This window comes from Dipodomys spectabilis, unplaced genomic scaffold, assembly GCF_019054845.1.
Source record: "Dipodomys spectabilis isolate Male_0828 unplaced genomic scaffold, ASM1905484v1 ptg000006l, whole genome shotgun sequence".
NCBI lineage: Eukaryota > Metazoa > Chordata > Mammalia > Rodentia > Heteromyidae > Dipodomys > Dipodomys spectabilis.
This window is the reverse complement of record NW_024870683.1, coordinates 21144840-21156116: the sequence shown is the minus strand read 5'-3', so window position 1 is coordinate 21156116 and position 11277 is coordinate 21144840.

The following is an 11277-nucleotide window of genomic DNA, read 5'->3' as shown; positions in this document are numbered from 1 at the left end:
GAGGATACAGAGAAAGGTAGTCTGAGCAGTGATAGCCCTTGTACTAAAAATGTATGCGTGCAAAGACAGTTATTACAACATTGTTTATAGAGGCAAAGAAAGTAGAAACAACCTACACACATATCACCAGGGGAAAGGTTAAATAAATTAAAATACATCCACACTGTTTTCTGCAGCAATCAAAAAGAGTTAGAGCACTATATATAACTGGGAGGTCTTTTCAAATAAAAAAAAGGAAAGCAATATTTATGCATGAGAGGAACCTGTTTTTGGAAAAAGAATGTCCCTCCATTGATACATATAGATGGTTTATGTGTATGTACAAATATTAGTGTGTATATATACCGACATTTATATGCAAACAGGAAAAAGCAAGAGAGGCTATGTCCCAGAGGTTAAGTTCATGACCTATGAGGGGACAAGGTGGGGGATGACTGGAGGGACAAACTGAATTCATGTTTCCTTTTTACAATTTCATAATGCTAACTTTCCAATAATTATTCTCTCTTTTTTTAACCTTCTCTCCTTCCTTTCCTTCTCTGCTCCTCCCTTCCCCCCCAGCCTTTTTTTTTTTTTTTTGCTAGTCGTGGCTTGAACTCAGAGCCTGGTCACTGTCCCTGAGCCTCTTTTGCTTAAGACTGACACTCTATCACTTGAGCCACAACGCTACTTCCAGCTTTGTCCGTTTACGTGGTGCTGAGGATCAAACCCAGGACTTCATGCATGCTAGGCAAGCACTCTACCACTGAGCCACCTTCCCAGCCCTCTCTTTTCTTTTCTTACAGACAGTCTCACTAGGTAACTCTACTCCCTATCCTCCTGTCTCAGCCTCCTGAATGTTGAGACTACAGGGATTCACCAGCATGCCTACCTGTCATTTATTTCTTTTGCAATTAAATGTTCAAATCAAGAAAAAATTGAAAACTAGTGGTGGTGGTACACACTTGTAATTCTACTCTAGAAGCTGACAGAAAGATTAAGATTTCCAGCCCAGCCTGGGATACCTTTTAAAAAGGGCTAGGAAGGTGGCTCAGTTATAGAGTGTTTGCCTTGCATGCATGAGGCCCTAGGTTCAATTCCTCAGCACCACATAAACAGAAAAAGCCAGAAGTAGTGCTGTGGCTCAAGCAGCAGAGCGCTTGCCTTGAGCTGAAGAGCTGAGGGACAGCGCCCAGGCCCAGAGTTCAGGTCCACGGCCAGCAAAAAAAAAAAAAAAAAAAGAATTAAAAAAAAATTCTACTTTGGGGGCTGGGAAGGTGGCTCAGTGGTAGAGCACTTGCTTTGCATGCCTGAGGCCCTGGGTTCGATTCCTCAGCACCACATAAGCAAAAAGAAAAAAGCTGGAAGTGGCTCTGTGGCTCAAGTGGTAGAGCACTAGCCTTGAGCTGAAGAGCTTAGGGACAGCACCAAGGCCCAGAGTTCAGGCCCCACGACTGGACTCCCCCCCCCAAAAAAAAATTCTACTTTGTAATTTGTGTGTTTCTACTGTTATCTGTATATGTAGCTACTATGCTTTATGTATTTATAACTGAAGCCGGTATGTTTTCCATTTTCATTTTGAATAATAATCTTAAAAGTTTTTAGATTCTAAATATAAAATACAACATAGGACATTCTAAATTGTCTGGATAAATAAATGTCAGCCAAGTATAGTGGCACTGTGCCTGTGACCCCAGCTAGACGAGGGGCCATAGGTAGGAAGAAGTCTGAGGCTGACTCAGGCGAAAAAGAGAGACTTTAGCTGAGAAATCATTAAAGCAAAAAAAGTGAGAGGATTGGCTAAAAGTAGTAGAGCAGGTGCCCAGTAAGTACAAGACCCTGAATTCAAACTTTGGCACTGATAAAAAGAAAAAAGAAAAAAAAAGGATATATCATTAGTCTCTACATTTAGATAAGGTAAAAAAAAAAAAAAGGTCAAATATTTCAACTTTGAGTTTTTTAGAACAGCAAGGAAATGAGTTTTTCCCAGTCAGGACCATCTGGATGTTTGCAGGCCTGGGGCAAGAGTGCAGATGTAGGCTCCTGTTCTGTATCACTAAATATTTATCTTTTTTCCCATTGCCGAGGATCAAACACAGAACCTATCTACCATAGAGCTCTGTCCCCAGCTCCTATCTAAATATATAAAAATTATAAACCTAGCTAGCTAACAAGCAAGTGTAAAGCCTTGAAATGGCTGAAAGATGACTAATTATGATATACAACAAAGTATTATTTCTTAAAGCTAGGTAGTGTGTGTGTGTGCTAGTACTGAGGCTTGCTGCTTTTTAGCGGTCAACTAGAGATCAAAATCTTACAGACTTCCCTGCCCAGGCTGGCTTTGAACTTGTCAGTTTTCTGGTTTTGTGTGAGTTTCAGTTGTAACCTTAAATTCTAAGTTGTTAATTTTGAGAAATACTATGATGTTCAGTTTTTAAAAAAATATTGTAGGGGCTGGGAAGGTGGCTCAGTGGTAGAGTGCTTGCCTTGCATGCCAGAGGCCCTGGGTTTGATTCCTCAGCACCACATAAGCAAAAAGAAAAAAGCCGGAAGTGGCGCTGTGGCTCAAGTGGTAGAGCGTTAGCCTTGAGCTGAAGAGCTGAGGGACAGCGCCCAGGCCCAGAGTTCAGGCCCACGACTGGACCCCCCCAAAAAAATATATATATATTGTAAAGGTAATGAGTTCATATTCATATGTAGGCACAAGACTTATCTTGATGAACAGCTGTGAAGAATGGATTATAGGAAATTATTACAATTATAAAATATTTCTCAAAACTGCCTACTTAGAAGAAGTCACAGGAGATTGATTAGCTATATTATTTCCATATACCTAATTATTTACATGTATGTAAATTTATTAGCATGTAATGCATGCTAATAAAAAAAGTCACTAGTGATAGAGTGACTTTTGTGTGTGGGGGGGGGGGGGTACTGGGGCTTGAACTCAGGGCCTAGGCTTTGACCCTGAGCTTCTGTTGCTTAAGGCTAGTGTTCCACCACTTGAGTCAAAGCTCCACTTCTGGCTTTTTAGGGAGTTTAGGAGAGATAAAAGTCTCACAAACTTTCCAGCCTGGGCTGGCTTTGAACTACATCCTCAGATTTCAGACTGATGAGTTGCTCAGATTACAGGTATAAGCTACCAGAGCCCAGCTGATAGTGACACTGGTTTTTTAATTAATTCAAAGCAATAGTCCTCCATTGAACTATTGTGTAGTAAAAATTTAGCAATAAACCCCGTGCTGGTGGCTCGCGCCTGTAATACTAGCGACTATGGAGGCTGAGATCTGAGGATCGCAGTTCAAAGACAGTCTGGGCAGAAAAGTCCATGAGACTTGTATCTCCAATTAAACACCAGAAAACTGGAAGTGGTGCTGTGGCTCAAGTGGTAGAGTGCTCGCCTTGAGCTGAAATGCTCAGGGACAGCACCCAGGCCCAGAGTTCAAGCCCCACGACTGACAGAAAAAAAAAACACAATAACCTTTCTTTGAAACAGTAGGGAAATACCCATATGTGATTGAATTTTAGTCTTAGATCCAACATAGCTAACTTTGGTACAAAAAAAAAAATCTGATTTGTATTTTTATCATCCACACTTTTCAACATGGTGCCTGGCAGGTAGAAAGCCCTCAATGAAAAAGAAAATTACAACACACACACACACACACACACACACACACAATACTATGTCAGCATTTTTATGAAGCTTTGAAATATTTTTAAATGTATATTTTATACATTTTTAAAATATTTAAAACAATATAATACCTTGTTAGGGGGACTCAATGTAGTAAAAGCTTAAAGATGCCCGTAGGAACAATGAAAGCAGATCAGTGGCTCACGCCTGTAATTCTAGCTACTCTGGAGGCTGAAATCTGAGGATAATGGTTCATAGCCACCCTGATCAGCAAAGTCTATGAGAATCTCATCTCCAATTAAACACCATAAAAAGCCAGAAGCTTTATGCCACAACTCTTGTGGCATAAGTGATAGAATGCCAGCCTTGGGCAAAAAAACCCTTAAGGGACAGATAAGAGAAACCATGGGACCTATGTTTCTTTGGGCCTGGCTTACTTCACTTAATATAATTTTTCCAAGTCTTTCCATTTCCTAACAAATGGGGCATTGTCATTCTTTCTGATGGAGGCTTAGAATACTATTGATCCATTTTTCTTGATCCATTTATCTACTGAGGGGCATCTGGGTTGGTTCTATATCTTAGGTATGGTGAATAATGCTGCAATAAACATAGTTGTGCTGGTAGCTTTAGTATGGCCTTGTTTGTGATCATTTGGGTAAATGCCCAAAAGTAAGATTGCTGGGTCATAGGGGAGCTCTATGTGGAGTCTTTTGAGGAACCTCCATACTGTTTTCCAAAGTGGTTGAACAAGTTTACATTCCCACCAACAATGCAGTAAGGTTCCCTTCTGTCCACATCCCCTCTAGCATCTGTTGTTATGAGAGTTCTTGATTATAGCCATTCTAACTGGGGTAGGTGGAATGTCAATTTTTTTAATTTGCATTTCTTTTATGTCTAGAGAAGTTTAGCATTTCTTCATGTGTCTATTGGCCATTCTTATTTCCTCTCCAAAGAAATCTCTCTTTAAGTCTTTAGCCCACTTATTAATCAGGCGGTTGTTTCTTTGAGGATTTGTTGTTGGGGATTTAATTTATTGAGTTCTAAGTATATTTTAGATATGAGACCCTTGTTTGTTGTATGGCTAGTGAAGATCTTCTCCCAATCCGTGGGCTTTTTATTGATCTTGCTTGCTATGTCCTTTGCCATGCAGAAGCTCTGCAGTTTCATGCAATCCCATTTGTCCAACCTTTCTTTGATTTGTTGTGTTTCTGGGTCTTTATTAAGAAAATTTGGCCTGTGCCAAGGAGCTCTATAGTTTCTGCTATTCCTTCCAGTAATGTTTTCAGGGTGTCTGCTTTGACTTCGAGGTCTTTGATCCATTTGGAGTTGATTCTGGTACAGGGTCAAAAACTATGTACATATGACCATATAAACTAATGCTAAGCAAAATGAACCCCAAGATAGGGACACAAGAGATTTTATCCTTCTTGCTGTTTTTGTTAATGTACTTATAATGCACTATTGATCTTTTTGTATTTTTTTTGTTTTTACTTTCTTATTTCAACTTTTATTATTATTATTTGCCTCATTATTATTATTATTTTTGGTTGGTAGTGGGGCTTGAACTCTGGGCCTGTGCTCTGTCCCTGAGCTTTTCAGATCAAGGTGAGTGCTCTACCACTTGAGCCACAGCACAGCTTCCTCCTCTTGTATTTTCTTCCCCCATGGTATAACCTCTGTTGTCACTGTATTTGATTCTGGTGTCCTGCATCTTATATATATATTTTTCTAATTTGGGGAGGGGAAGGGAAATAACAAAATGCTGAAATAAGGATACAGGATGATCCATTGTATAATGAGATGTACCCATTTCAATACTATGTTGAAAACAATCTTTACAACTTTGCAGGAGGGGGGAGAAGTTGGGGATGTGGGTAGAAAAGGGATGGTAGGGGAAAAACAAAGGAGGGGTTAACAATGCTCAATAGGAAATGGACTCAGTACCTTGCTCACGTAACTGTAACCCCTCTGTACAGTATCTTTACAATAAAAACATATATTAAAACAAACAAACAAAAAACAAACTAAGGGACAGCAGTCAGGCTCTGAGTACAAGCCACAGTATTAGCAAAAAAAAAAAAAAAAGGTTTTCCCAGCATTTGTTTATTTAATATGCTCACATTTACTCTGAGATGTGGTAGCCATAACAAATTACCATAATTTGGAGTTTCAAAACAACAGGAATTGCTAGATATGGTAGTCACATCTGTAGTCCCATCTTCTTAGTAGGTTAAGGATTGCTTCATCCTGTGATTTCAGGACAATCCTGTGATCTTGTCTAAACACACACACACACACACACACACACACACACACACACACACACCACTTTAACCTTTCACACATTTCACATAGTTTGAATCCCAAACAGCTTCACTAGAACAAAATCAAGGTGACAGCAGGATAAGGATCCCTCCTGAGTGTCTTGCTTTCTATCTCTAGTTGCCAGCATTCCAAGGCTTGTGGCTGCATCCCTCAAATCTCTGCCTTTGAGGCTACATTGCCTCCTTCCCTTCTAAGTCTGGTGTCTCTGTGCCTCTCTTTTGTAAAAACAAAACAAAACAAAAAAACACTTGTAATTGCATTTAAGATTTATCTGAACAATCCAGGCTAATCTCCTGTCTCAAAAATACTTAATGCTATAAGATAACTTTCAGAAGTTCTAGAAAATGGGACTTGAACACAAATACCTTATCTGTTCTGACAATAAACACAGTCTGGGCTTAAGCTCAGGGTTGAACACAGCTGGCTCAAGGGTAGTAAATAAAAGGTACTGATTAACTGTAAAGGAACTTTAGAAATGTTCCAGGATTTGAAGCACACAGCCTAGGGCTGGCATTTTTGTCTGGAAAGACCTTAAATAAGACCTGTTTATCCAATTTATTAAATCTATAATGGCACTAGGCCTAGAGGAACTGTTAAAACCCTTGAGCAATCGTTGAAGAGCAGCTCTTTGAACTTGGACAGATCAAAGATGCCAAAAAGCATTTGAACTGCACCCAGGGTCCTCTGGTTTGAAAGTTTTTGTTCCTTCCAGAAATGAATGTTGAAACTTGATCCCCAATGCAACAGTGTCAGGAGGTGGGGCTTTATGGGGGGTGTTTATGTCTTGAGATGAAGCTCTTAAGACTGGGTAAGTGCTGGTATAAAAGGTGGCGGAAGTTCTCTGTTATCTTCTCAGCTGCTTTACAGGACTTAGCTTGTCCCTCCTTGTTCTTCGACCACCGTGATAAGATGCAGCAAAAAGGTTCTTAACCACTTGAGATCCCAGTGCCTTGATCTTGGACTTCCAGCTTTCAGAACTGTAAGAAATAGGGTACATAAAGTTCTGTTTTTCTGGTTGGGTGCCCATAGCTCACACCTGTAATCCTTGCTATTTAGAAGGCTAAGATCTGGGCTGGGAAGGTGGCTCAGTGGTAGAGTGCTTGCCTTGCATGCCTGAGGCCCTGGGTCTGATTCCTCAGCACCACATAAGCAGAAAAAGCTGGAAGTGATGCTGTGGCTCAAGTGGTAGAGTGCTAGCCTTGAGCTGAGCAGCTGAGGGACAGCGCCCAGGCCCAGAGTTCAGGCCCTACGACTGGGGGAGGGGCGGGGGAAAGGGTAAGATCTGAGGATTAAGATTTGTAAGCCAACCTGGGCAGGAAAGTTTGTGAGACCCTTAGCACAAAAGCTCAGGGACAGGACCCAGGCCCTGAGTTCAAGTCCTACAATTGACAAAAAAAAAAAAAGTTCTGTTTTTTTTTTTAACTACTGGGGCTCAGGTATTCTGTTGTAGCACACAATGAGTTATGAGGCAGTAGGTAGCCACAAAGCCTTTGTAAATAGTCCTTTGACTACAGGATTAGCTTAGTTGTTTTCCCCCTTCCTTCTACTCTCAGGGATAGGAGGGAATTACAGATATGTACCACCACACCTGGCATCCTGTTGGCACAATATAAAATGTACTGGAAAGCAGATCCTTTCCAAGCACCCAAAGTAGAAGCAGATGTTTTGAAGCTTATCTTGCATCCATTCAGCCATTCCACAAGAAGCTTAGTATATCCTAGTTAGTGATGCTTCTATGTAATTAATTGAAAACACCGGGGCTGAATTAGTCCACACCTGTAAAGCCAGTACTTGGGAGATGGCAAAAAGAGGATTGGAAGTTTGAGGGCAGCCTGGGATGTATAGATCTTAGCTCAAAACTAAAAATGTAAACAGAGACAGGGGCTGGGAAGGTGGCTCCATGGTAGAGTACTTGCCTTGCATGAATGAGCCCCTGGGTTCGATTCCTCAGCACCACATAGGCAGAAAAAGCTGGAAGTAGCTCTATGGCTCAAGTGGTAGAGTGCTAGCCTTGAGCTGAAGAGCTGAGACAGTGCCCAGGCCCAGAATTCAGGCCCCACGACAAAAAAGCAAAAAACAAAACAACAACAACAAAAACCCCAAAGAGACAAAACCATAGGAGAATGAGAGTGTTCTCAAGTCAAGCAATCTCATAAAAATACTAGAACCTTCTCTCTTGTGGGCCTCCTTTCCTCACCTAGGGAGGAAGAATAGGCATTCATCCCTTGGTGTCCTGCAAACTGCACTCCACCCAAATACACAAAAGGGGCCTCAGTCTGCAGTAGTAGTACATGACCGTGACCACATTCTAACCATTCTTGACCTTGTTAGAATAAACAGAACAGGTAGCTTCACCTAGTGCTTTAGCTTGCTATTATAAAACAAAATTTGGTGGCATGTGGGAAAAGCTATTTTTAAAAAAAAATCTCAGTGTATGGGGCTAGGAAGGTGGCTCAGTGGTAGAGCGCTTGCCTTGCATGCCTGAGGCCCTGGGTTCGATTCCTCAGCACCACATAAGCAAAAAGAAAAAAGCCGGAAGTGGCACTGTGGCTCAAGTGGTAGAGTGCTAGCCTTGAACTGAAGAGCTGAGGGACATTGCCCAGGCCCAGAGTTCAGGCCCCACAACCGAACACCACCCCCCCCCCAAAAAAAACTCAGTGTCCCCCTTCTCTTTAAAATAGGAAGGTGGCCCGGTGCTGGTAGCTCACACCTGTAATCCTAGCTACTCAGGAGGCTGAGATCTGAGGATCTCGGTTCAAAGCCAGCCCAGGCAGGAAACTCCGTGAGACTCATCTCCAATAAACCACCAGAAAAACCGGAAGTGGTGCTGTAGCTAAAGTGGTAGAGCGCTCACCTTGAGCTGAAGAGCTGAGAGACAGCGCTCAGGCCCAGAGTTCAAGCTCCATGACCTACCAAATAAAATAAAATAAAATAGGAAGGTGATCATTGTATTTTTCTCAAAGTCAGGTCTTCAGAGAATGTATGTTGGGTCTTGGCACATAATTAGAAGTCCACTGACTTCCCAAAGTTTCTAGAAGTTTTCATAGTAAGCAAGTTCTCCTTCACTGAATCATCATCTATCTAATCCTTCAAGGGTAGGAAATGCTCGAGGGGGTAACCAGACATAATCACAGTATAGGATTAAGGAGGGAGCGCCATTGTTGCCAACACCCACATGGTAGTTCCAAACTTTTCAGTGCAGTGTAAAAGCTCTCACTCTGGTTTTGGAGGCAGCTAGTTGTGGTACATTATTCTCTTCTCTCTGCTGCCATCTATTGACATACTAATGCGAAGCTTTAGTATGTCATCATTTTACCAAGCCCTTCTTTCTGGAAAAGATCATTGCTCATGTAGAGAATTAATCAAAAGGAAACCAACCATCTCCCTGAATTAGTTCATCCTTGGGGTTAACAATGGCCAGAGAAGGGCTGGGAAGGTGGCTCAGTGGTAGAGCGCTTGCCTTGCATGCATGAGGCCCTGGGTTCGATTCCTCAGCATCACATAAGCAAAAAAAGAAAAAAGCCGGAAGTGGCGCTGTGGCTCAAGTGGTAGAGCGCTGGCCTTGAGCTGAAGAGCTGAGGGACAGCGCCCAGGCCCAGAGTTCAGGCCCCACGACCGGACCTAAAAAAAACCCCAAAACAAAACAATGGCCAGAGACCTGCTCTAGAGGGTAGCAGGACAGATAAGGAGGAAAGGCTTCTTGTTGATCCTGTTGTATTAGCTACATATTGAAATACAATGAATTACCCCCAAATCTAGTAGCTTAACACAACACATATTATCTTGCCCAGTTTCTGTGGATTAGAAATTTGTGAGTATATATTGTAGTCCCAGTGCACACATTGTAGTCCCAGCTACTGAAGGAGGATCAGTTGAGCCCAACAATTCAAGACCAGCTGGAACAACATAGTGTCTTTCTTCCTAGAAGTCAGGATGTAAGCTACCAGCCATGTCATGAGCAACTGTGAAAAGACCTTCATGGTATAGAACAAAAGCCTCCTGCAATCAGCCATGTAAGTGAACTTACAAGCAGTTCTTTACTCCCAGTCAAGCTTTCAGATGACTGATGCGCCAGCCAGTACCTTGACTGCAGCCTCAGCAAAGATCCTTAGTCACAATCACTCATCTATGCTGCTTAGATTCCTACTCTATCAGGAAATGTAAGATAATAAAGGTTTACTATTTTAAATGACTAGCTTTCAGGGCAATTTGTTACACAGAACTAAGCAGCTAGTATAGTAAATGTCTCAAATTTCTACATATTTGATTTTAAAGACTCTAGCCTAAAGCAGTTCCCATTACTATTTTATTACAAAATGCCCAAAGGGGCTAGGGTGATTTCAGTTGGAAACTGGGGTCTATCATCAACTATTTCTTTGGATGTTGAAGGTCAATAAATACCTTCAGGAATTGCTTTATGAAGAAGATATTCACAAACTGCTGTCTGGCATTTCCTAATGAGCCTGGGTCTGTCATTTGCACCTCTTTTGTCATGCACTTTCCTATGTAGGCAGAGTCCACATATGTGTCAGCTGGCCTACTGATCAAGTGCCAAGATAGCCAATACAACACAAATCTTTCATTGTTCATAAAATCAATAGCCAACATTTATTGAATCTCAGCTTACCACTTGACATAAGCATAACAGCATTTCCCAGGAGTGGCAGGGCCTGAGTTGATAATCTGCAAGCATCTAGCAAGTAGAAGGCCCTCAACAGATGATTGTTACAGAGTCCATCAATGCTTGGAGTTGAAATTTCATTGTTACGGATGCATGCAAAATTATGCATCATAGATTTTCACCCTGCGTAAACGTCAATCACTAATAACGTGTTCAAGTTCTAGAAAATATACCCAAATATACCGACCATGGAACAAATGACACCTATCAATGCACATTTCAGGGAAACGTGTAGATTACCTGTGCTGGAATGCATCCCGTGATTCTGCTGGTGCCGTCTTGGTGTTTTAATACCCAGATTTATTTCACAGCAGTGAAAAAGAAAACAAAACACAAAACAACTTCACGTGCTTTCAAAACGATGGAGCCAAAATATCCCTGGAAGTTGTGTGTGTGCTTAGACACGCAATCCGACGCGGCTGTGAAAGACTGAGGGCGAACTAGCCTCCTTCTACAGCTCAGCTGAGGCGGATTCGCGCGGCTCCAAGTCCTGCCGCGCGGGGGGCTGGGCCTAAACAACAAATCTCGGTGCTAGGGACCCAACTATTGTCCGCCCCGCCCCTGCCTATCCGCCCCGCCCGCGGCCCCGCCCCAACGGGCTGCCTGCATCTCCCATGAGCCTCTTCGACTGTCACTCTTTGGAAGGGAAACA